General features: G+C 36.3%; 2 long non-coding RNA genes across 2 annotated transcripts in view; both read left to right on the top strand.

The window, feature by feature from the left end:
* Positions 1 to 837: 837 nt before the first annotated feature.
* Positions 838 to 5,084, top strand: LOC140327791 (uncharacterized). Its single transcript, XR_011920128.1, has 3 exons — positions 838 to 1,170; positions 2,376 to 2,502; positions 4,702 to 5,084. It is a non-coding gene; the product is annotated as an uncharacterized lncRNA (long non-coding RNA).
* Positions 5,085 to 24,206: 19,122 nt separating this feature from the next.
* Positions 24,207 to 25,369, top strand: part of LOC140327792 (uncharacterized) — a 14,931-nt gene continuing 13,768 nt past the window's right edge. The window contains exons 1-2 of the long non-coding RNA XR_011920129.1: positions 24,207 to 24,298; positions 24,945 to 25,055. This is a non-coding gene — a long non-coding RNA (uncharacterized lncRNA). The remainder of the gene's footprint in view (positions 24,299 to 24,944; positions 25,056 to 25,369) is intronic.

Raw genomic sequence — 25,369 nt, forward strand, 5'->3', positions numbered from 1 at the left:
TTGGATGCCATCCTTTCCATGCTCAATTTCTGAGGAGTAAAGGGGTGCTGGGATGGCACAATTTGCTTCCCAAAGATGAGGCTTAAGCTAATGCTATAGGAGAAGCATGAGGCAGGGGCTGGAGCATTGGCATTTGACCTATACTGACACCGGACCAGGCCATGGCAAATAAACTTTGGATTAAATTACTACAATTTATTAAAAAAAAAACTGACTGCACAACAGTTACCAATTAAGTGAATTTTTGGTCTCAGATTGCACATGGGAGCATATTATGATAACTTATAACTACATAAAAATATTATTATAAGTCAATCTATATATACTAAAGCAAAATGCTTGTGCGCCTTTAAGGCAGAACAAATTAATATGGGTCTTGAGTGTCTGTTCTGTTGTAATTTGAAATCCAACGTGCTACTGTCAAAGGAATCTAAATTTGACCCATATATAATAGGAAATCACTGAAGAATGTAAACCCAATTATTTTACAGAATGTTTACTTATAACTAAACCAATCTAACAAAATTGCTTTTGCTATTAAACTAGATTAAACAGAAACAGAATACATGAAGTGTGTTATACATTTTTTCACATTTGTCACAGCTTTGTTCAACATTATTTTTTCTTATTTCTTTGATAATGAGGTTGTGACTCATAATCTAATTATTACAGTACAGTGCATTTTGTAAGTAATTGTTTCTTGTCTGTTTTGAAGCTTCTTTTCCTAAATACATTGTTTTAGCAGATTGCAAGAAATTTGAGAGCTGTCTCATCCACTGTATGCATACAGATCAACAAGGAATGATGGCCACATACCAGTAGACCTTTCTGTAGAAATGCTGAAATGTTTTAGTTGTTCTGGTAATCCTTAAAGCAGGACTATAGTTTCACATTCGACCAGCAGGCAGGATTTTTATTGAAGAATGGACAGGGGATGTTCCTTCTGCAATAAAAAGTGCTTACTTTTTGCAATCTTCATTTGGAAGTACACTGTGATGTGCATGTGCAGCTCAGTGCAGGATGGCAGGATATACCTGCTATTCCAGCATCCTCTGGGTCTGATGGGGTCAAATGAACATCATCCTAACTAGGCCAATCAAGGTGGCTGAAGATCTAATGCCGAAAGAGGAGTGGAAGAAGATCGAAGTACCTGCGACAGAGCGAGCACAGGTAAGTGTAAATAAAAAGTTTGGATAGGTCATGCATGTTTATTTTTATTGCAGAAAAGACATCGCCTGGACCTGCCTGATCTCCTTTTTAATTTTTCCATTTAGGCTGCTTTAAGGCTAAGAATTATAGTCCAATTTTTTTGATAAATATTATTTTTTACTCTTATGCTTACACCTTAATTATACACAATTACAACAATGTAAACACATTGTAATATATCTATAATGTTAGTGAGTGCTGACAACTTGGCACAATTTAGTTCTTCATCCTTTGCACGTATAGCAGTTACCTTTTCACTATGTAATCCAAAATACATTGAACTTACCAGTGCTGTTATGTATAGGTTGCCAGAACGCATTTAGTTAATATGAAAGTGGGGAATATTGGTTATTATATTACACTTGTATATTAATAACTGAATATATGTATTTTTATTGTAAGAACCCCTCCTGATTGGATGAAGCACTGAAACTTCTTAGCAGTTTTGAAGCTTGACTAATACCTACTGCCATCCTGGTATTTTATTTTCCTGATAGGCTACCTTAGTGGTTTTATGTGGCATTGAAACAAGCCCCAGACAAAACTGCTGCAGATATATGTAGGAAATATGAATGTCAGCAATAATACATATTATTTTTTCCTCTTTGGTACTTATATTCTTAACATTGGTAGATGGTTTCCTCAGAAAAATGGCTTATTGGGCTTGTCACAGGGTAGTATTATTCTGTCAGTGAGCCTTAATATAATGATACTGGTGGGTTCACCTTTATACGAATTCTGGTCCATCAGAAGTAGCAGAATCATTGCCATGTTATTGTAGAGCAGCTAACAAAGCCCATACCAACACTTTATAAACCAGAACAGAAATAACCCGACAGACCCGACATAACAAAAAATGAAGGCTGCTGACTACTAATAAATAAAAATCTGTAAAGGATTGCTACATGTTTTTTTTTTTTTTACTCCTACTTTAAAGCTGACCTAAACTAAAATTTTTACTTTACATAACAGGATAGACATTCCTTTTATACAAGGTAAAACTTTCCTTCTTTTTTGTTGGGGGGTTTAAAAAAAAGGGTAATGCTCTGCCCTTCTGTCTTTACTCGGGGCATGTGCAGAAGAAGCTTTTTTTTCATTGCGGGGGGGGGATGTTGATTGCACGTATGCGTAGTGAGATCAACACTCTTTTCTTCCATTTACTGCAGACTAAGCAGTGCGAAATCTGGTGACCTAGGCAAATGCAGAAAGAAGATGGTGGCAGGACAAAGACGGATTAAAGGACTGTGTGGGAAACCTCTGCAGGGATCGAGGGATCTGCGGAAGTAAAGAAGAGTGAGTTTTTTGCTTTTTTTAGTTTAGTTCCACTTTAAGATTGATATGTAACAGCTTGATAAAAACAGTAAAAACAAGCCCTTTTTACTCTCCTTATCAGTTGTGCCATCCTCCCCATGACTCACCAACTCTTGTTGGTACCATATTATTTGGTTTGTTGTCACTCTTTTCACCACCATTCAATTAAATGAATTTCTAATCATAATTTCAATGTGTTGTATGATCTCATACCCTTCATTGCCTAGATGTAGATCTAAATGTAAGGAGCTAAGGGAAGCTGACATATGGGGCCTGATTTTCAAAGCTCGCCAAGGCTAGAGAGGATACACTTTCATCAGTGAAGCTGGGTTATCCAGGAAACCTCGAATGGATCTTGTCCAGGATTGAAAACATTTGCTAACAAATAGCAAATGACTTTCCAGATTTTCTGGATTAGCCAGATTCACTGATGAACGTGTATCCGCTACATCCTTGAGCTTTAATAAATCAGACCCGTGGAGTCAACAATCTAAAACCCTCCTACCCTGCTGTTTTGCATTTTGGACAGATGGAGCACTAGAAGTATCTGTGCAGTGCCTACAGCTGCTACCTATAATTCTTGCTGATTGGTGATTCAGAAGTTGTCATATACCACTGAACAGAACTGCACAAATTAGCAGTTCATTGAAATCTACAGCACATGTGTCTAAATTATTTTCCTTACAATGGAATATAGATTTTTTCTGGTCTTTTTTTTACATTCTTTGCCACACCCATAGACATAAACAATCTTCTTTTTGGAAGCTTTGGAGTACTCCTTTGCTCTGACATGGGACAGGCTTCACCAGCATACTGCTTAAAGAGGTTCAAATCATTGCCACCTAATCTAGAACAATGCATTCTAATTTAATAGATTCACGTGATAAATTCAGATTTGTAATAGTTTTTCAAAATGGCCATTCTGCATTCATTATTTTCATTATAATAGTACATGTACCACGTTGTATTGTGTTTGATTTTTCTGAAATTGGAGTGGCAGAAATCTGGAATTCAAGTTTTCTGGATGTTTCAAATGAAATTAGATTTCTGGAATGTGGCAGCACATAGATAATTATATAACAGACATAAAGTGAAAATATAGGAGTTGAAAGCCAAAGAATTTTGGGAGTTATCCAAGAATTTACTTCCATCAGGTCTTTAGTTTTAATAAAAATAGAACCTAAATGGGTGATTATTTGTGAAATGTAATTCTTATTAAATTATGGATAGAGCTTGTTTAGTATGTTGTCTGTCAGCTCTACAATGCACTGTCTGCTTCAAAGATAAGCTTTCAGCATGGTATTTTATATGGTGCTGCTGGCTGAATCCTATGATCTTAGCAACAGGGTCACTTTAACCATAATAATTGTAATAATACACATGAACAGCATAAACAAATGCTTGATTATAGCCTTTCCTACTGGTCAGCAAGTGTTTCTGCTGTGATACATGTAACTGACACTCACAAATCATTCTCAGCTTTATGCAGGATAATCAGTGTAACAAAAACAGTAGCAAAGAACAGAAAAGTCTATCCCATAGACAGATAAGCTTGTCATCTGGTTTAATAATCAGGTGCAGTGAAACTCCATTATTGTGGAAATACAGGCATTGAAAACACATTGTTTTTTACACAATGGAATATTTAAAATCAAGTATTATTATTTTAAAGTACATATTCAGGAAATTAATATCCTGCTTTCTTTCTCACATCAGTTATTTTAGGAAACACACTTTGTAACATTTGTAGTTATAAAGCTAATGATCACATGCAGAATGAATAATTTATAATCCTCAGACTCCTGCCTTGTCAATCAAGGTTCTTACCTCCTGTCCATAAAACACAAAAGTTGGAAATGTGCCTAATATCTCAGGATGCTTTCTAACTATGACCCCTGCTGCTTGCCTGCATTGTTTCCACGCAACTAACTTCTCTACTATATTTAGAACAACTAATTGGAACTTCTGCCATCTTAGAAAACTGACATTTTGTAAAGTTAACAAGCATGTTGGCTGTTCATATATTTTACAAGATACAACAAAACATCATTAGAGCAAAACATGTCCCCTGCTGAATTGCCAGCTGATTTCAAGATTTTATTTTGGTTTATGATTTAGTGCTTGAAATTTCTTGCAGCTAAAATTCCCCTGTGGTAACATGCTTATTTTCTATATCAACAGAAAGTTTCCCAGCGGACTGGTGTGCAGGGATATTATACGTGATGATGTGGCCAAATGATGTTTTCATGTCCATGTACAAATGCTATTTTAAATTAGGCAACTTTTCCTCATCTCACTTAACAATAAAAAATGAAATCAAAGCACACTGTGGTAATATTTGTAATTTATTATGGATGTTTTTTGATAGAAGATTGTTGCATGTTTTATGTTACTCTTTCCTTGCCATGATTCATGTTGGTCATTTTCACTTTTGCTGGAGATTTTACTAGCCCGGGTTTTCGTTAGTAAAAATACATTCTAATGTTTTGTTGGATATTATGTATATATGTATTTATTTATGTATTTACTACCCACTCCAAATAAAGGTTTAACCCCTCCCTCTTAACCCTTCCCAACTAAACACTAGGATCTGAGTAAAAATTAAATTTTCACTTACCTAAAGCCACATTCATGTGATACTTCAATGCCTCCAAGTCTTCTCTCTTAATGGGCCTGATTTATTAAAGATTCACACTGCTGAAATCCTGTTTTGTGGATCTTATAAGGATCGTGCATCCTGCAGAGAGGATACACTTTAATCAGTGAAGCTGGGTGATCCAGCAAACCTGGATTGGGCCAGGATTCAAGACATCTGCTAACATATAGCACATGGCTTTGAATAAACCAATTCTAGATTTGCTGGATCAGTCAGCTTTACTGTCCTATTTTTTGTTCAGTAGGAGGATGCAGGATCCTTGTAAGATCCACAAGAAAGGATTTCAGCAGTGTGGCCCGTGCAAGGGGATAGTATGGGACCGGCCAGTGTGATCACATCTGCAGCACTGGGTTAGTGATCCCCAGAGACAGATCTGCAAAGGGACCTGAATGGCAAATTTGTATGAGTAAAACTTCCTTTGTAAGTTAAGAAAAAAATAAAAAAAACATGCGGGATGGGTTTGGGGCACATAGTCTTTAACCCTTTTGCCACCAACATGTACCACAGCTTTTGAAAGGGTTAAAACAAGCTCATGGCTACACCTTATTGGCAAGTGCTATGTTGTGTGATCAGGACATCCTTATTTCTACAGGTGCCTTTGTTCACAGGATTTCATTCTTCTCCAAGGAGCCCATTGCAACAAGAAAACACTTTTACAATTACTGGTAAAGAGCAAGGATGCACAATGTAAAGGACAGCTGAGTGATACATATTGAATATAGCAGTGAGTGCATGCTGGATTCAAATGAATTATTTTTAGGACCTTCTTTATGGTTACCCCCAAAATGATGGTCTGTACAGATTTTTGATGTGCTGCCTATGAACTATTTGGGTATTACAGTTTGTTGCCAATTCAATCCTAATGTAAAAAGCTGACAAAATATAAAGCAAAATAAATCAGGGACTGTCCCAGTTTTGGTAAGGATTAAAATTCCTACTGATAATAGTGCTGCCTTCTTTTTTCTTTTGCAACCTAATGTATGCATTTTTTCTATTAGCTCTTATTTCTTATTTCTCTCTGTGCAGACAAGGGACCTGATTTATTAAGCTCTCCAAGGCTGGAGAGGATACACTTCCATCAGTGAAGCTGGGTGATCCAGCAAACCTGGAATGCATCTGGTTCAGGATTGAAAACATTTGCTAACAAATAGCTAATGACTTTTTTGAAATCTACTCCAGGTTTGCTGGATCACCCAGCTTCACTGACAAAAGTGTATCCTATTAAGCCTTGGAAAACTTTGATAAATCAGGCCTATTCTGTTTGCAATGCCTTGAGTTACACACAATTGCTTTTCTTCCTGCTTTTTTGGTTGCCTTAGCTACAGAGGTGGAACTTTCTTTCTCCTACCTCCCTGTACCATCCTTGTCCTTTGTGATTCTTCTGCCAGGAACATTAATGGCTGCTTTCATACAGCGAAAGCAAATTGCTGGAAGAGGGGTTAATTATAAATATTCATAGAAAGTAAGCCTGTGTATTCAATAATGGGCTAGAACATTTGTGGAAACAGGCAAGTATAAGTGAAAATATGTCCATGTCAAAGTTAGGAATTACCATTTCAAAAGAATATTGTGAAATTTATTTTCATTTTGTTTTCAGTGTTGCACATAATAGACATTTTTTACAGTATTAAAAGGCAGCTCTCTTAACACAATGACCTTGTCAGAAATGTACTATAAAATATGCATTTATACCTTGCCTATGTGTTCAAAGGTAATATAAATCAATTCCATTCGTTTCTGAAAGCCTACGTTTTTAAGGCCACCTCAAATGTTTTAACCTTTCTATTAATCAAATATTAAGTATGAACAAACCATGAATTACAATTGATCATTTTAATGACATAGAGAAAGGTTAGAATGGGCTATTAAAGGGGAGCTATCATCAATACAAGCTTTTATTATGTTGCTTAAAATTGAACTGAAGGTTGAGCTTTATTTTATTTATTATATTATACTGTTAAGGCATATTCCGTCATGATTTTCTACACATGTGGAATTCATTTCCATTGATCTGTTATTCTCCAATAGGAAAAACCAATTGAACAGAATGAAATGTATTCTTAAATGTTACATTGTGTGGGTAAAGCAATCCTAATTTTTGTAGTGTGTAAATTATTTTAAAGGTGGCCTCCAGCAAAATACCCAGGCTGCCATTGGCAACCTCTGTCTGAAAATACTAATTGTTTGGCTGTCTCTAGTTCAAGCATTAAGTGAGGCACGGGCTTAGAATAAGCATGCAGATAAGAAAAGTCAGGATGAAGTCAAAACTGATTTGCAAGTACTAAAGTCACTGAATCAGTATGACATCAAGGCAAACTGAATATTCAGAATGAAGGGAATATCCATAGTGGTAGTTTTTTCAGTATAGCTTTTCTTTTTTTTGTCAAAAATTGACTGAAGGGGGACACTTAGGGTTCTATTTTTAAAAGAGGAAATCTAATGTTCCCTCAAACATTCCTTAGTAAGAATCAATTAGTGCCATTGAAACACATCCACCTGGAAGATTCTCACCAGGGAATGTTTGTGGGAATTTCTAATTCCCTGTTTTTATAAATAAAGCCCTTAGATTTCCTGCAGCAATATTAACAAAATCATATCTAGGGGATTGATTTACTTGTAGTTTTTATATATTTCTGAAAGATTGAAAATTTCATTCTTGCCATAAAATAGTTTTATGGAGATGTAGCTGTGAGTATACAGTCTGTGAGTGTTTATATAGGAGGCCTCAACTGTGGCCCCTGAAATCAGCAAAGGGCTGCACAAAAAATACAAATAAAATAATAATGAATGTAGTGCTACAGAAACCTGGCAGGGACTGCAGACATACTACAGAAGATGGTCAAACATTGCAGACATTCAATAGTAATTTGTCAATGACTACAGACATTATTCGGGACAGGGCCTGGGACTTCAGACATCATACATAAGATGAACATAGATTTCATTGTTTAGGAGATGGCAGAGACTGCAGTGATTCTACTTGTGATGGTCTAAGATTGCAAATGTTTTAGATCAGCGGTCAGCAACCGGTGGTCGTGGTCCGCGAGAACTTACCTGGCTGATGCACCCCCCCACTGATCATGTCCCCTGTAGTCACAGCACTGCGCTACTGTCCCCCCAGTGGGCGGGTTTTGGCAACATCTTGTCACTCTAGGGGAAGTTTCTTCCCCTTTGAAGGACATACGACTCCCCATGCATGCTTTAGGATTTAAAATTATGAATTTAGTGGTCCGTGAGGTCCGAAAGGTTGGCGAACACTATTCTAGATAAAAGAGTCAGAAAGGGGAGACATTACTATAGATGGTCAGGAACCTCAGACATTGTGCAGGAGGTGGTCAGAGACTCCAGACATTGCACAGGAGATAGGAGGGGGTGCTAAGAAGTTCATGGCTTTGCCCAGAAAGAAGAGAGCCAGAGTTATGAAATAACACATTTATTCAACATATTCCCCCCTGAGACTGATGCACTTGGTACAGCGTAGTTGCAGCTTTTCTAATTAAAAGTCCAAATAAAAGTCCTTTGGTTGGGCCGCAAACCTGCTCTCAGCAGCATCTTTGAGGTCAGAAATGTCCATAAAACATTGCCCCTTCAGGTGTTTCTTCAAATTCAGGAACAGATATTAGTCCGAAGGGGCCATGTCAGGTCAAAAGGGGGGATGGTGGACCAATTGGAAACCCAGGGTGTTTATTTTGGCAGCCACAACAATAGACGTGTGCAGGTGCATTGTCCTGTAAAAAAAGGATCCCTTTGGTCAACTTTCCACGGCGTTTCATCCTAATTCCCCCCTTCAGCTGGTCCAGGAGGTTAGTGTAATACTGTCCAGTGATACTGGAGCCTTGAGGTAGGTAGTCCACCAACAGAATACCGTTTTTGTCCCAGAAAACAGACGCCATGACTTTTTTGGCAGATTTCGGGGTTTGGAATTTCTTCGGCCACGCGGGCCCACTGTGGCGCCATTCCTTTGACTGTTCCTTGGTTTCAGGATCATAGATGTGGAACCAGGTTTCATCCTCACTCACTAACCTAGCCAAAAAGTCTTGTGCAGCTTCAAAATGGGCCAAAACGGCGTTGGATGCTTCAACTCGTTCCTTCTTCTGATCACAGTTCAAACATTTCGGCACCCACTTCGCTGAAAGCTTGCGCATTTCTAGGATAGTGGTGATACCAAACCCAACACACTCCCATGAGATGTGATATAGAGAGTGTGAAAATGCTATAGTTGTGGCAAAAAGTTATGGAAAAACTTCAGGTTGGACAAGTCAGTCAAGATGGACAAGAACCCTGAACCCAGAAGAAGATGTTGAAACTGGCAAAATAATGTGTGAGTTTAGATATTTGCAAAGAGGCAAATAGTTTGTAAGAGACATAGTCTGTCCTTTCTACATATAAAGACCCTACCTGATTGTATTTTTTTATTTTTAGGTATAGTTCCTCTATAATGCCTAATGTGAGTTTCTTTAGGTGGGATGACTAATAGAAATAGGAAACCTTTAAAACTGTCATTATGCACAGAAAATGAATGTTACAAGATACAAATTATATGAATTAACATTCAAACACTTAAATTACAGGTGAATGGTATAATTACTTTTATTTCTTACAATCACTATGTTCTTCAAAGCCTTGACTTAATTGCTTTTTTAGCTAGCTTTGACATAATTTTTGTATATTTAGGTGAGGTTGTACAGAGATTACATTATGAGATATTTATATGTATGAGCAGCTTTAGAGTGTATGTATTTAGAAAGAACACATTGAAGAAAAAGAAATGTTAATTACAAATATCTGGTATGTTTCAAAGTTTCAACCGTTTACAAACTGTTTTTTTCCTGACGGTGAAACTATAACTTAATAGCTGCATATTATCACCTATAGGAAGCATATATAGATCTGCGGAGGTGCTTGCCAAGTTAAAAAGTGATCTCCCCAGGATTGAATCATTTAGGAATAAGCAATCAGAAACCCTTGTGTATCCTTTGAATATAGTTTTTAAAATAGAATCAGAAGAAACATTGAACTAAATGTACCATGAAAAGTTTTGACAGTAGAAAACTGCAAATAATGAGATCATCATATACACAGAAAGAATAATGTACATGTGCTTATTTTCCGGTGTGGTCCTGTGGTTTGATTACCATGTGGGAACATATACCAGTCAGGTGTATTAGGTCTCACATTGAGTCATTTTTCTGTAGAAATAATTGCCAGTAGATGTTTGCTTTTAGATTTTTCTCACACCTGTGTCAAAAGTGTCTCCAGAGAAACAAGACGTTAGACATGCAGGTGCGATGACATAAAAAGTTCACTTCAAAACAAGAAAGTAACTACAGCTGAAATAATACACAACTGCTATGCATGATTTTTAGCTAATAATTTTACTTTATTGGTGAATAAATTCTAAAACAAAAAAGCATTGTTGAAACAAAGTTAGCACTGTAGCAAGCTTAAAGGAACTAAACTGAAAAGTGCCTAAAAAAAATAAATACACTCACCTTCAATCCCGCAGGGCAGTCGGATCCATCGGGAGGTGTCTTGCGTCGGATCCCGCCATCTTCGCCTCTTCTTCCAGCTTCTTATTCCTAGGGAAACTATCCAGGAACACATACTACAGGACTGCAACAGCGATCCTGATTGCTGTTGCTAGTAGTATGTGTTCTTGGATAGAGTTTCTCTATCCAAGAACACAGGGCACTAGATGTGATGAATGGGGAAACTTGTCCCCATTCAACCTCCAGTGCCCCGGGGATCGCTTGCAGTCACAACTGTGACCGCAAAGTTCCCACGGTCATGTGACCGTGGGAACTGAACTGCAGATAAACTCTGCAGTTCCACTACCATCCCCGGGGCACTTCAGGTTAATTAACCTGTAGTGCCCCGAGGATCGCCTGCAGTGACCACAAAGTTCCCACGGTCATGTGACTGTGGGAACTGAACTGCAAATGAACTCTGCAGTTCCACTACGATCCCCAGGGCACTATAGGTTTATTAACCTGTAGTGCCCTGGGGATCGCACACTCTTCCCAATGATTGCAGACTGCTGCAATTATTGAGAAGATGCCTGGCCAGCAAGTATCTCTTACTCTGTAACACGCACAGTAATATGATACATTTGTTACATTTTTCTCACAGTGGATAAAAGAAAAATGTAACAATTGTATCATAATATTACTATGCTGGAAAATGTGTTACAGAGTAAAGCTGCGTACACACTTCCAATTTTTATCGTTCAAAATGAACGACGAACGATCGATTGGGCAAAAATCGTTCGTAAAAAAAGTAACCAACGACGCCGACGAACGAGAAAAGTCGTTGGAAATGAACGACCGGACCGGCGGATCGGATTGGACGACGATCGTTGACCATCGTTCGTGTGTACGATCGTTCATTGATCGTCCATGGTCTGAGCATGTGTGATGAACGAACGTTCCTGTGGTGCACGTAACTTCCTGTATCGTTCAAACGATCGCATCTATTGTGTGTACAATATCTACGAACGATCGTGTCGTTATCTGTATGTACAGGATCGGTGCCATACGATCGTTCGCAGATATCGTGCAGGATCGTTCGTCGTTCGTTTACCAACGATAATAATTGGAAGTGTGTACCTAGCTTAAGCGATATCATTTCATTGTAGCATAACCTGTAAAAAAAAATAGTTAAATAAACACAAACACTCAATAAATTTATTTAACATCAATTTTTTTTTTTACACATTTTTTTAATCCAAATTATTACACTTGAATCTTGTTTTTTTTCAGGTCGAGTCTACCCGAATTTGAACAGCCATTTTCGGGTCGAATATAAGGACACCCTGAATTTGAACACCGACACTAATTACTAGCTGCCATTTCGATCCTTGCAAGAAAAAAAAGGGGAAGATGCATAAAAATACCTAAAAAACTGGAAGATATACAATAATTATTTTAAATAAGCTTTATCATATTTCAGAAAACAACCTGGATCTCACCCCATACTACATTCTCATAATTAAGGTAAACATGCAGCCACATATTGGTTTTTGGCCTAGTTTATAAAAGGTCTCCAAGGCTAGAGAGGGTACACTTTCCTCAGTAAAGATGAGTGGTCCAGCAAATCTGGAACAGGTCTGGTCTAGGATTCAAAACATTTGCTAGCAAATAACAAATTACTTTTAGCAAAATTATTACAGGTTTGCTGGATCACAAAGCCTTGGAGAGCTTTAATAAATCAGGCTCAATGCATCCAAAGGCTTCATGGTGTAGAAGAACTCAATCCAACGCAAATGCACATCCTTCAGACAATTGTCTCCAGAACAGTTTTTTATACCTACCTGATTTTTTTGCCTGTCATTTGCCATACAACTCATTAGTTTAGGATTCCCCAAAATTGTCTGTACTGGATAAATGTAGTTAAGGTTACTGTCTATGTAGTTAAGGTAATTATCAATTGATGTTCTGCAAGGGACAATTCAATTAACTTTGTTCACTCCAGCAATTCAATCATATGCAATCAAAAAATTACTTGCATATGATTGGTTAATCTTTACAAAGTGAATTATCACCACGTTTTTTAATCTAAGTAATTATCCCCTGCAGTGTGATATTTCACTTAGCTAAAGTGAACAACCTAAACTCCTTAAGAAAATATGTCACAAAAGCCAATGATGAAGGTGAACCTTCACGGGGAACACCGTAGAGCCCTCGGTCTCTCCACAATTGGATTTGATTTAGTCCTGTGCCATTCTGGATTCTTTCAGCTGGGTGCCGCCATCTTCTTCCTTTGTCTTCCAGCTTCTGCTTACTTTCGGCTTCTGTGCAGTTCAAAATGGGGAGATTTCCTCCCGTAAACACATACATTATGGGGAAAATCTGTTTCTGTGCTTCCCCAAACCACATAATAAATGTAGCACTCTAGTGGTAAATACCTATTAGATACCTATGTGACGTATCCCAGGAGACTTCAGGTTTCTCATTCAGTCTTTACTGCTAGAATGGCTGGATTGCTACATTTATATTGTGGTTTGTGTCCTTTTAGTGATGACTGCCCTTCTGTTTCTGTTCCCCAAATGGGTACCCAGACCACAATAAAAATTTGGCGGTGTCGGGGGTGGAATGTGAGTATCTTAAGTGTTTAGAAAATGGGCTAAATATATATTTTCATTCTTTTCTCGCAGCCAAAAACCATCAAATTATATAAATAAATGTTTTCATTATTATTTCAGTTTATTATTAATTATGCCAAGAGATAAAATAAAACTGTGTGCAGTGTATGCATTTTTTAAAGGTTAGTGTCAGTTTAAAATAAGGGAAGTTATCTTGTTACACATTTTCACTAATGCACTTATTGTACTTCATGATGAAATGTCATATTAGTTTTCTTTAACACGCGGCAATCCATCAAATCTTTGCAAAAGAAACCTGATTTTTTTTTTAATATCTCATCAATCATCTTGGTAAATGCTGACAGTGCCTCTGTATAAAGCAATATGATTCTGCAATTTGTGGACAAATCAGGCTGAGGACGCAAGGCTCAGTTAAATGCATAATAAGGAAGTCAATAGGTTTGTAATTGTAACCTGTATTTTGAAAAAAAAAGCAGTTTGATAATAATCTATTTTATTCTACCATGAATTCTATAGATTTATTACCCAGTTTGGGAAGTGAGCTGTAAAAATAAGATAATATACCAGGTGTAAGCCGGCATGTTTGCTAGATGTAGATGTATGCCAGACAGTTTCATTAGCGAGACACACACCATTACAAATACACACTATTGTGTAAATTAATTTGCAAACTGAAATATAGATAAATCAGGGTAAAACATGTTTTATGTTGAGAAACTGACAACTCAGTGTTTGCAGCTGAATAATTTAAACTCCAGGCAGATATAAAACAAATACCAATTAGTGCAGTAACTATGGAGCAAGGTAGGTGAAATATATAGTCTGCGGAAGTTTGTATGGAAGTGAAACAGTTGTTTTTCTGTACATGGGGAGACCACAGATTTACTTTAAGAAAAGTGACTATTTGTAGAATACTTTACTAGTTAAGTGTCTACGTACTGCTGGAAACACATTATTGTATTGAATATAAAGAATATATCATGGTTTTGAAATGTGAACTTTTTGTTTGACCCACTTCTGGCAACAGTTATTTGACATGTACATAGTCCCTATAGGTATGTCACCAACTGTCTTTTAGATAAGCTCATAATCTAATGTCCCTACCATAGTCATATCCAGGTCATTGTATATCTAGTAGTAGTTAGTCATTATTAAAAAAATAAAAGGGTGCAGCACCTGCCCTTTTAGTCTTGATTGCCGAGGAGATTTTTTCTCTTAAGGGAATGAGATGGCAATCTCACCCAAGCCCAGTGAGATTAGCTCTCATAGTTTTCCCCTTTACAGTGGCTATGTCACCCAATCTCGCATCTGCGCGGTGTGATATTGGGGAACATGCTATGAAGACCGAGGAAGAAGACAGGAACCAAGAATGAAGATAGGAATGAAGAGGAATTCCAAGATTATGTGGGACCAGATTGCGGGAAAGACAAGCACCATCGAGGATGCAGGGTTAAAGGTAAGTGTAATTTTTTTTTGTTTTCAGTTTAGTTTCGCTTTAATATTACCGGTCATGGTTTTGGAACAGTATGCAACAAGATTTGGGTAATTTATTATGATCCATTGCTTTCCAGAGTGTAGAACATAAATCAATTTCAGTGTATCTCTCAATATTTAAAAACAGATATAAATAACACAGGTTCTCATAAGTAAGGCATGGAGTTTATCACAGAACTTATAAATGTAGACAACAATAAATCTGGTACCATATGCCTACACTAATAAAGAATTACAGGTTTCTTCTGTTAAGCTCTAAGTAGATATACAGGTATAAAGCAGATAACTGCCCTAGAGCGATTCATAGAATTATTATTGCTTTTAGTGAAATTATTATTCTGTCTTCTCGGTTTGCAGGAAAAACTGGTTACTTATCTTTAAAGTTATTATTATTAAACCCTCTTAGTTACATACCTTTATCGCACTCTTGCTGTGTCAATTTTAGTAGCAGCAGGGACTGCTCCATTTTGGAAAGTAAAATCAATTTCCCAGGGTCTTCCTTTCAGGCAAGCAGTTTGTTGCTCTGGCTAGGAGATAGCATGTATCTTAAATGATGGTGTGCTATAAAAAAATAAAATAGCTCTTGTGCTTAGATTTGTTGTATTATATATGATGCATACACACAAAAACATGCATTACAGTTACATGTTAAAATTTATGCCAAAACTTATGATTACACTTTACCATATATGTTTTGGCTTCAGAGTCTACTGCAATAAGCTTAAATAAACTGTTAATATTGGACAAACAGAGCACAAACTAGCGGCCTATGCGGATGATATTTTATTTGTTTTTCAACAACCTGATATTTCTCTTCCTAATTTATTGGCAGAGTTTTCTGAATGTGGTCATTGAACCAATTTTAAGGTAAACTTAACTAAATCTGAAATATTAAATGTAAATATCCCAAGGCAGTTAGAGCTTAGATTAAAAAACAGTTTTCCTTTTGCATGGTGCCGTGAGTCATTGACATATTTAGGTATAGAGTTACATCCTGATTGACAGGTTTATATTTGGCAAACTATGTTCCTTTGTTGAATACAATTAGGAAGGACATTCAGCGCTGGAAGTAGTTAAAAATAACTTGGATTGGGAGAACTAATGTTTTGAAGATAAGTGTCCTTCCTAGGGTTTTGTTCATTTTCCAAATGTTGCCGATACAGATTCCCTCGGTGTTTTGTGTCTTAATAGTATGTCTGCCTCACTTATTTGGTATCCTTCAAAAGCTAGGATTTCTCTGAAAATACTTAACCGCCCTGAATCTCGGGGGTGGGGGTGGTTGGGATTGCCTGATTTTAGCGGTATGAGTTAACATAGAGCTAGATCTATGTGCGGTAATCTGAATAATGTTATTTGGTTCCCCAAACAATTTAGAGACTCAGGTCCAGAAACTTCCCCACTTACACTCACTACGTTTAGATGGTGGGATACCCTACATAGACAACAGGGTTGGTCATTTAACTCCCCTTTGCTACCAATAACTGGTGATTCTTACCTTATCCCAGGTATGCAAACTAACTCCTTTTTAGGGCAGGTTTCAGATGGTACATTGTTGTTACATCAAGTGGTGATGGGAGATTCAGTTCGTCCATTGGCACAACTTGTATCAGCAGAGATGTATAAACCAATTCACCAATGGCAATACTTGCAACTGTGCCATTACCCCGTTCTCTACGCTCTGGGCTGGATCTTACTCCTTTGGAAGTATTGTTAAAAGTAAAGGATAAGCCACTCCTTACTATTTCAGTCCTGTATGAGTTTTGAATTAATCTTAAAGACCCAGGATTTCCAGATTATTTAGCGCAAAATGGGAAAATGAATTAAATAGTACTCAGAGTCTCAGAAAAAGTCTGTTTCGAACTTGGCCCATAATACATCAATATGTGCTAAGATACAAGAGACCAATTTCAAAATTCTCTCTAGATTGTACTATGTACCTGCTCTCTTACATCGTATGTCCCCTCAGGAATCCCCTCTATGCTGGAGAGGGTTTGGAATTCAGGGCACGATGTCTCATAAATAGTGGCAATGCCCCGTGGTTGAGAGATATTGGAAAAAAGTTCTGCAAATGATTGAAATAATAAATGGCTCCCCTGTGGAGTATTATCCTTGGTCTGTACTCTTAAATTGTACCGAATTGTCTTGGGGTTGATATAAGTGTTCGGTGGTGCCTTTTCTGCTCAATGCAGCTAAGGCACAGATTCCGCACTATTGGAAGGATTCTAGGGAACCTCCATTGAAAGGCTGGTACCAGTCAGTGAAAGAAATTTGCAAACTGGAGAAAAGCTACTATAATTTCTGAGATATGACTTCAAAGTTTACTGGTATTTGGTGCTCCTGGATATTGTTTAAGGATGAAGCTCGTTACTTTGAGATTTTGAATTAAGATTAGGCTAATTTCAATATTTTAAGTCCCTTAATCATAATATAGTATATTTTTGATATTATATGAAATCCTAATTTAATGGGCTTAGTGGATCATTATTTGAAACCCTAGTAAAATGATATTTTGACTATTTGAAAGTTAAAGTGCCATATTTTAATGATATGTGTTGTTGTTAATTCCTCCTTGATTTCTTGATTTTTTTCTTCCTCCACCCCCCTTATTTTCTCCCCCCCTTTTTTATCACTATTTTATATTTTATTGTTTGCTTGCTGATAGCAATCAACTTTAAACACTGATAATGTATATCACCTATAGATTCAAAGAATTTTGAATAATAGCACTACATTATTATTAAAAAGTTTTGGAGGACTTAGTGTACTGCCCTTAATGGTATATTGACATTTTTTGGATAATGTTGTTAATAACTATATCATTTTAAATATTTTGCACCTATGTTTCACTTTCTATATTTGGGGGGAGGAGGGGTGGAGGGTGAGAGGGGAAATAGTTTTTTGTGAAAAGTATTGTATGTTTATGTGATTTTGAATGTTTGGTCTTGTTTGATAATATAAATAAAAACTTTAATAATTACAAAATAAACTATTGAACACATTTAGAATGTGTAACAAGTGTCTACATTCTATTGTGCATATTATTACTAGATTTAACTATCATGCATGTATATACAATCAATATGTTCAATGTCTTTTAAAGGAGAACCCTACAAAGGTCTTGCCTAGAGCTGCAATATTAGAGACATTTTTGACCATCAATATCAATGCATTTAAGATAAGGTCAGAAAAATGCTGTCTGTATTCCAATAAAAAAAGAGTTGAATTACGTCTACTATTTAATTATCACATGATTTCAAATTAAACAATTTAAACAATAGTATGACACAGACAGTTCATTTGGTTGCTTTGATAATAGCTGTTTAGAATTACTTTTAACACACAACTTACCCAAGTGCCCCAAGTCAGCAATCGATAAGAGAAGTGTGTTCCCCTTACTGGAGTTTTACAGTGAAGGTTGAGCCACCTCTCTAATTAGTCTAAATTGAACATTCAAATCAAAGGAGGGAAAGAAAGAGGTTTTGGGCTGGCAGATAGTTTTGAGAAACAAAAAGGTTTAATTTTGTTTCTCAAAACTATCTGCGAGCCCAAAACCTCTTTCTTTCCCTCCTTTGATTTGAATGTTCAACCAAGTCAGCAATCATATCAGCTTTCAAATGTAAAATTTTATAAAAGAAGCATTTATTTGGTAAGTATACTGCCTGTAATATATTATGAAAACACTGTTCAGCCAATTAGATCAAAAGTAGAAGTCTTTCCTAAGGGCAATGTAAAATTATATTGCTATCACTGGCAACAACAGGCCAGTAACAGTTGCTAAACTTGCTATAAAGAATAGAAAAAACAAACCTGCTTCTATATCATCGCTCTCCAGATAAGCAAAGTATTGGTTATTGATTTTTGAGAGAGATTCTGCAGCATTTCCATCAGGAAGAAAGTGATGTCCCGCTCATACTCTACAAGAGTCTGTGAAACTTTGTGAGCACGAGGAACTCTGTGAAAACAGTTAGTGAAAAGGTTAGTGTTATCTATACTCAAATTTCAAAAACTAGTATATTTATATATAAACCTTTATATTCAAATATACTCCTCAATGGCCACAAAAAATATTCATTTATGTTAGGTGCAACAAATGCCTTTTATAAGCCAAATATTTCACCAATATTTCAAGCTCCTGTGCTTTGCCTTCAAATCTCCCCACAGTTCTTGTCCCACTTACCTTTCTGACCTGGTCAAAAAAACACCCCCTCGCGCCTCCAATGACCTACTAAGGACCTCCTCACTCATGACCTGTTCACACAGGTTCCATAACATTTCTATAGCTGCCCTGACTCTCTGGAATGGTCTTCCTCATCCTTTTTGGTTTGCCCCCACTTTCTGCTCATTTAAAAGAGCAACCAAAACACATTTTTTTAAACTTGCCTACCCGTCGTCTTCTGTCTTTTGAAACCCTCCCTAGATACTCACTATTCCATATCTCCCCTCCTATTTTGTGTTACTTCCCCCACTTACTAGATTGTAAGCTCTTCAGGGCAGGGTCCTCTTCTCCTCTTGTGTCACTGTCTGTATCTGTCTGTCATTTGCAACCCCTATTTAATGTACAGCTCTGCGTAATATATTAGCGCTATATAAATCCTGTCTAATAATAATATTATTGCCACTAAAAGTAGCAGTGACAACATCACAGTCTATACAGAGATTAAAGCTATGGGACGAATTCTACAAGTAACCACAAGAGACAATTAATGGAAGATCAATTACTCTGTACATAGAAAGAAAGCAGCAGTGGCTGGACTGTAATGGTTCTGCACAAAAGCAAAGATTATTGCTGTGTTTCTGCATAAATCTAGAAAAAATATAGCAAACTCCAAAATCAACCCCAATGTTTGCTTACCATGGATTTGAGGTTTAAACTGGCTTTGCTAGTATGTATTTTAGCAGCACATTTTCAGTTGCATACTAAGCATGGGGTATAAATATGTGTTTTGCCAAAATTACTAACCCATCACAAAGGAGGACACACAATGCTTGTATACCAGTCTATTAGTGTTGCCTATAGTATTTTTTAAGCAACGCTGAGTTATGCATTTTAAACACAAAAAGCACTTTTAACCCGAGAGCGGATATTGCTATTCTCTGTTTTGTTATACAGCACTGCATTTTTGAAAGCCTGGTGAATCACTTTTGTAAAGCATATCATTGTGTTTTAAAACTGTGTTTTTTTTAAAGCAGCACTATGACTGTAGTGCCATTTATATTTATGTGTATTGGTTTATGTGTTTTCAGTGTATTATAAAATTAAAACGAACTATATCAAACTAGTTTGGGAAGCTGATGAATCAGGTGAAATTTCACTAAAAGGCTGCAGAAAAACTAATTTACAGCAAGTAAATATACATCAGAGAAAAAACAGTACATTATTTAAATATAATTAGAATAAGCCATGTTCCTGGAATGAAATCATTATTACATGAAATGACCAGATTAGATGGGCCACATGGCTGAAGTTTTTCTGCTTTGTGAACCAGTAATATTAAAATGTGATATGGTCATAATAGCCTATAACTAATTTTGTTGCCTGAATTACAAGTTTACATAGAGTATCATAATAAAAGAAGTACAATAAGATAGTTGAGAAGCAGAATTTAGCATTTCAATTCTATTGAGTCATCAACAACAAATTAAATAAATATACCAATTCTCCAGCCTACTGGCATGATAAGAGCTCTTATAGACTGTATCACCCAATTGAAAGTGCCTCCTGCTGTTCTTTTAATTTACTAGCCATTAATTTCTCTGCAGATTTCAGTGTATTCTCTATTACATTGAAGTTAATGGAGACAGTCTGTTTTTTGTCTGTTTTTCTTACGTGAATTAGCAAATTCACATAAATATAAAGAAATTCATACGTTATCTTAAAAAATATACATAATACATACAAAATACATCTGTTGATTAAATAGAACACATGAAAAACCACATAGCACAAAAGAAACCCAACAAAAGAAACCCTTTTATTTAACTTGCATATATGAGCACATTTGACAAAGATTGGAACCTTTTCATACTCCATCCATCACACCTTGGATATGCTTTAATTTCATTGGGAGTGCTGTCCACAATATGCAGTTAATTTTGCATAAACATAATGTATTTGTGTTTAGACATTGAATGACATCAACAGAAAATTGCAGTTCCTTTTCTTGGACCACAGTAAATTGCATTTTCTGAGCATCCAATATTTTCTATTTTTTTCACCCTGTCAATGTTCAAGCAAAGCAATATGGAAGTAAAAGTAGAGTTACTCTAATCAGCTTACCCATCCTTTTCCTAAAATTGCAATCATTTATTGAAATGCTAAAGCTACTTAAAAATATATTTATATGTAAAAAACAGCTACCTACTTACCTATATGAAAAATTATGCTTTTGCTTGCAGCCATAGTCCAGGTCACTAAATCTAAAAAAATCCTAAAATCTGGCAGGGGTGATGTACATAGGCCAAAACTCTGACCATTCACAAGGAATGTGAAGAGTTCTAAGTATGTGCACAGAATTATTAAGACTGTATAGTGTCCATACAAAGATAATTGTAGATCTACACATGTGGTCACACTTACAAGGATAAACCACCTTGAGAGCAGAGGTTATAGAGTTATAGTAGTAAATGAGAAAAATATTTTTTTTGCCTCTTTGCTTTCCCTTTTCTCAGCACCAGTTCCAATTTCCTTGTTAAGGTTTATTTTTCCTATATGCATATTTCTTTTATCAATGTCATGCTACTTGTCATAATCACATAAATAATTTGGTGTGCTGGGAAAAACTTCTGGTAACATGTCTAATGCATCTACCAACTCATCTACTAACTAGTTTCTATCAGAATAACCTTCTTTCTTTATAGTTGCACAGCTCCTTAAAACTCCACAAGGTGGCAGTATGTCCATATTGATCCAGCCAGTTTTCCCTGATTATACATAAATTGCATTAAACATTTCAGATTAAAACAAATAAATAGAAAATGGCCAACCTTTTCAAAACATATCACCTAAATTATTTCTTAGGAGGAATGTTCTTCTGCTTCTGCATATGCAAAGAGTTTATATAGCCTTGAAGATTATGCAAAAACAGATGGAAAGAACCAAACCTGATGCTTTCCCAATCGCAAAAGTGACTTTCGCTCATCCGTTGTTTTAGCAAAATATATCTGTCTGTAATTTCTGAGCTGACAATAACCTCACTTGTTGTTTTTATTATAATGTATAATCTATAGCAAAATGTCAGTTTTTATTAGATGCATCCGGGGAACTAGCTCAGTAGAAGTAGAGATTATAATCAAAAGCTCTATTTTATTAAATGTAAGACCATAGCATTTTTAATTTAGGTTTAATATAATAACTCATATTTTGTCAAATAAATAAATAAAAATTAGTATGTTGTAATGTTGTTGTGCAAACAGACATTTGTACAGTATGTAAAAATCTGAAATGAACATACTTTAATTGCCAATAGGAAGTCCAGGTAGAACTCATAACAAAGGGACAGGTAATATCTCCCAACATCTGGAGAAAGGGAAGAGGGATACTTTTTGCTTGAAGTATGTAGGCAAATAGCACATCCCTGCCATGACCCTATTTTGTAGACCATAAAATATATTTAATACATACATATTTATAGAGGTATAGCTGTCCACCCAAAAGGAGTAAGAATGGAGGAGGAAAGTGGGACCCTGTGTATGTATGGTAAATGCGTATTTTTTTCTGTAAAAGCTGCAGCCTTTCCAAATGGCTGGTTTAAGTCATGGATATGGATAGCACCCCACCATATGCAATGGTGTCCATTCTTTACTACAGGATATCAAGAACAAAAGACAGGGATTTCTTTGGCAATTTGTGATCAATGTATTTTCCACAAAATTCCGAGAATACAGTAATGACAACACATTTACTTATTGCAATCGTGAATACACACAATTAAAACACAATTCTGGGTAAGGCAACCCTAAATATAACAAGAGTAGGGATATGTCTTCCTTTGTAGACATTAACTGGTCTGACTAAAAGTTGCAACACTAATGAGTCCTCAAAAATGTTTATCCCGATGCGTTTCACCAGAGGGTTTCATCAGGAGATATATATAGAGACAGTCAGAGCAACTGCATAACAAAATATATTGATATACAAAATCAATATCCAATAAAAAAAAACATACAGTATATATAAATGTAGTTGATCAAGGGTATTCAAACTGATATTAAGTATAGGCTCAAACTGAAGGATAGTTTTCCCAAAAGGAGTAAAAATGGAGGAAAGTGGGACAGTTACTTGAGTCTAGGGACAGTGTGTATGTATGGTAAATGTGTATTTTTTCTGAGGAATCTGCAGTGTTTCCAAATTGCTGGTATAAGTCATGGCTTTGGCTATGAATAGCACCCTACCATATGCATTGGTGTCCATTCTTTACTACAGGCCCAGAAACAGGGCACATAGGCCCTGGACACATAAATAATTTGGTGTGCTAGAAAAACGTCTGGTAACATGTCTATTACTTCTACTAATGTAAATTCATTTACAAACTAGTTTCTCTCAATTACGTATATTAACCTTGGTAATATATTTAGTTCCACAGCTCTTTAAAACTCCACAAGGTTTTACTACAGACCCAGAAACAAGGAACGAGGACCCTGGACCCTCCTCAGCCAACAGGGGCCCTGATCCTCCTTTTCCGTTTGATGGCTGGAGGATGATTTAAAGATGTGATAGATTGAGTTACTTATTTGCTATCTTTCTGGATAACAGTATCATGATTTTTAAAAGCCGGAAGAGCTATATATAGTTTTTAACATGAACAAATACTTCCAAATTACTGGTTTGAGTTCTGGCCATACATTGATAGCACCCCGCCATATGCAGTGGTGTTCATTCTTTGCTACAGGCCCAGAAACAGAGCCCTGGACCATTCCCAGCCAACAGGGGCCCTGCCTGACAAGAGCCTCAAGTCAGTGAATGGAAAGGGGGACACGCCAAATCAGCAGATGCTCACGTTTGGCTATGTCCTCCAATGCCTAGAGCAATAAGGAATTTTATTTTTTCCCCACAATTAAAACGCAATACACTTGTTTACTTTGTTTTTTTATCTGGAGTTTGCCTTTTTTTATAGCGAAAAAAACAAGGGATTTACATTTTTTATTAGAACAACAACAGGAGAACTAGAAAACTGTAGTTTTTTAATGTTTCTGTGTAAGAGTAACAAGCCATAACAAACAAGCATAAAACAATGAAGCCATTCAGACATTCTACTATAAAATGCTGGAGCATTTCTGAAATTATTTATTTAACATGTGATAGATTGAGATACTGTATTGCTATTCTTCTGAAAGACAGTATCATGATTTTTTTAAAGGCTGGAAGAACTATATATAGTTTTTTACATGGACAAATACTTCTGTTTTTGTCAGAGCAGCAGAAAAAATACTGTTTTGCATTGCATAGGCGTGAATTCAGCTTTTTTAGTATCTTATTCTCTGTGATATTACATTCAACTAGGTGAGCCAGCATCAAGCTGGATTGTGAGGTAAATATTTGTTGCATGTACAAATGTTTAAATGTTTCATTATCACTTTGTATTCCATGGGGGTGCGAGGAGTATGGGGGGTGTAAGAGAATGAAATATTGTATTTTTTTATCTGCCTTAATGTCTGAATAAAAAGTTTTGATTTGGTAAGTATTATGTATGGGTAGTGGTATTGTTTGAGCATTTTCAATGCCTGTACTGCATATTTACTTGCTTAGTAATGTTAGCTGTGCTTTGCAACCACCTACATAGAAACAAGACAGAAAACCTAAAAATGGCAGTTTGTGAATGTAACACAGTGTGTAGACGCATCTTTTATTTGGGCACAGTCAGCAGAGTGATAACTAGCACAAGTTCCAGCAGCTGGTACTCTGTAGGATTACAACCTGCCATACCTAGTGTTATGATTTTTTTTAGAAAGTATTGGTTCTTTATTAGTGACAAGGACATAAACTATGCCAGTGAGAAAGTGCACTGTTATATTAAAGCTCTCTGTACAAAATAACAATAAGCAGCTGAGCTAAAGCTATTGGTAGAAAAGCTATTTCTTCCTATGTAGTGTAGCTTGAGCCTATTCTATGTACAGATATGTTGGCATTATACTGATGGACCATCAAAATCACTAACTTTGATTTATTTTGTTCAGTAATACTTTACTATCACTACAACTACCAGCACCACCATCATCATAACTACCAGTACCACCATCAGCACCACCCATACTGTCACCACCAGAAGTAGCTGTAGAGCCAAGACAGTGAGTAACAATTGTGCCATTATCTATCTACTTATCTATCTACTTACCATTATCTATCTATCATCTATCTATCTATCTATCTATCTATCTATCTATCTATCTATCTATCTATCTCTCTATTTATCTATGTATCTATCTCTCTATCTCTCTGTCTATATTTGCACTATCCCCAACACCTCACCTAAATGTGTGTGCATCATCACACAGCACCTCTACATCTACAGCTCTTGTTCACTTTGATTTACACAAACTACTTGTCCTAGTTTCCTTACACTCACAAGGGATCTGATTTAACCACCTGAGCGTTACACTGA

This window comes from Pyxicephalus adspersus, chromosome 3 (genome assembly GCF_032062135.1).
Source record: "Pyxicephalus adspersus chromosome 3, UCB_Pads_2.0, whole genome shotgun sequence".
Taxonomy (NCBI): domain Eukaryota; kingdom Metazoa; phylum Chordata; class Amphibia; order Anura; family Pyxicephalidae; genus Pyxicephalus; species Pyxicephalus adspersus.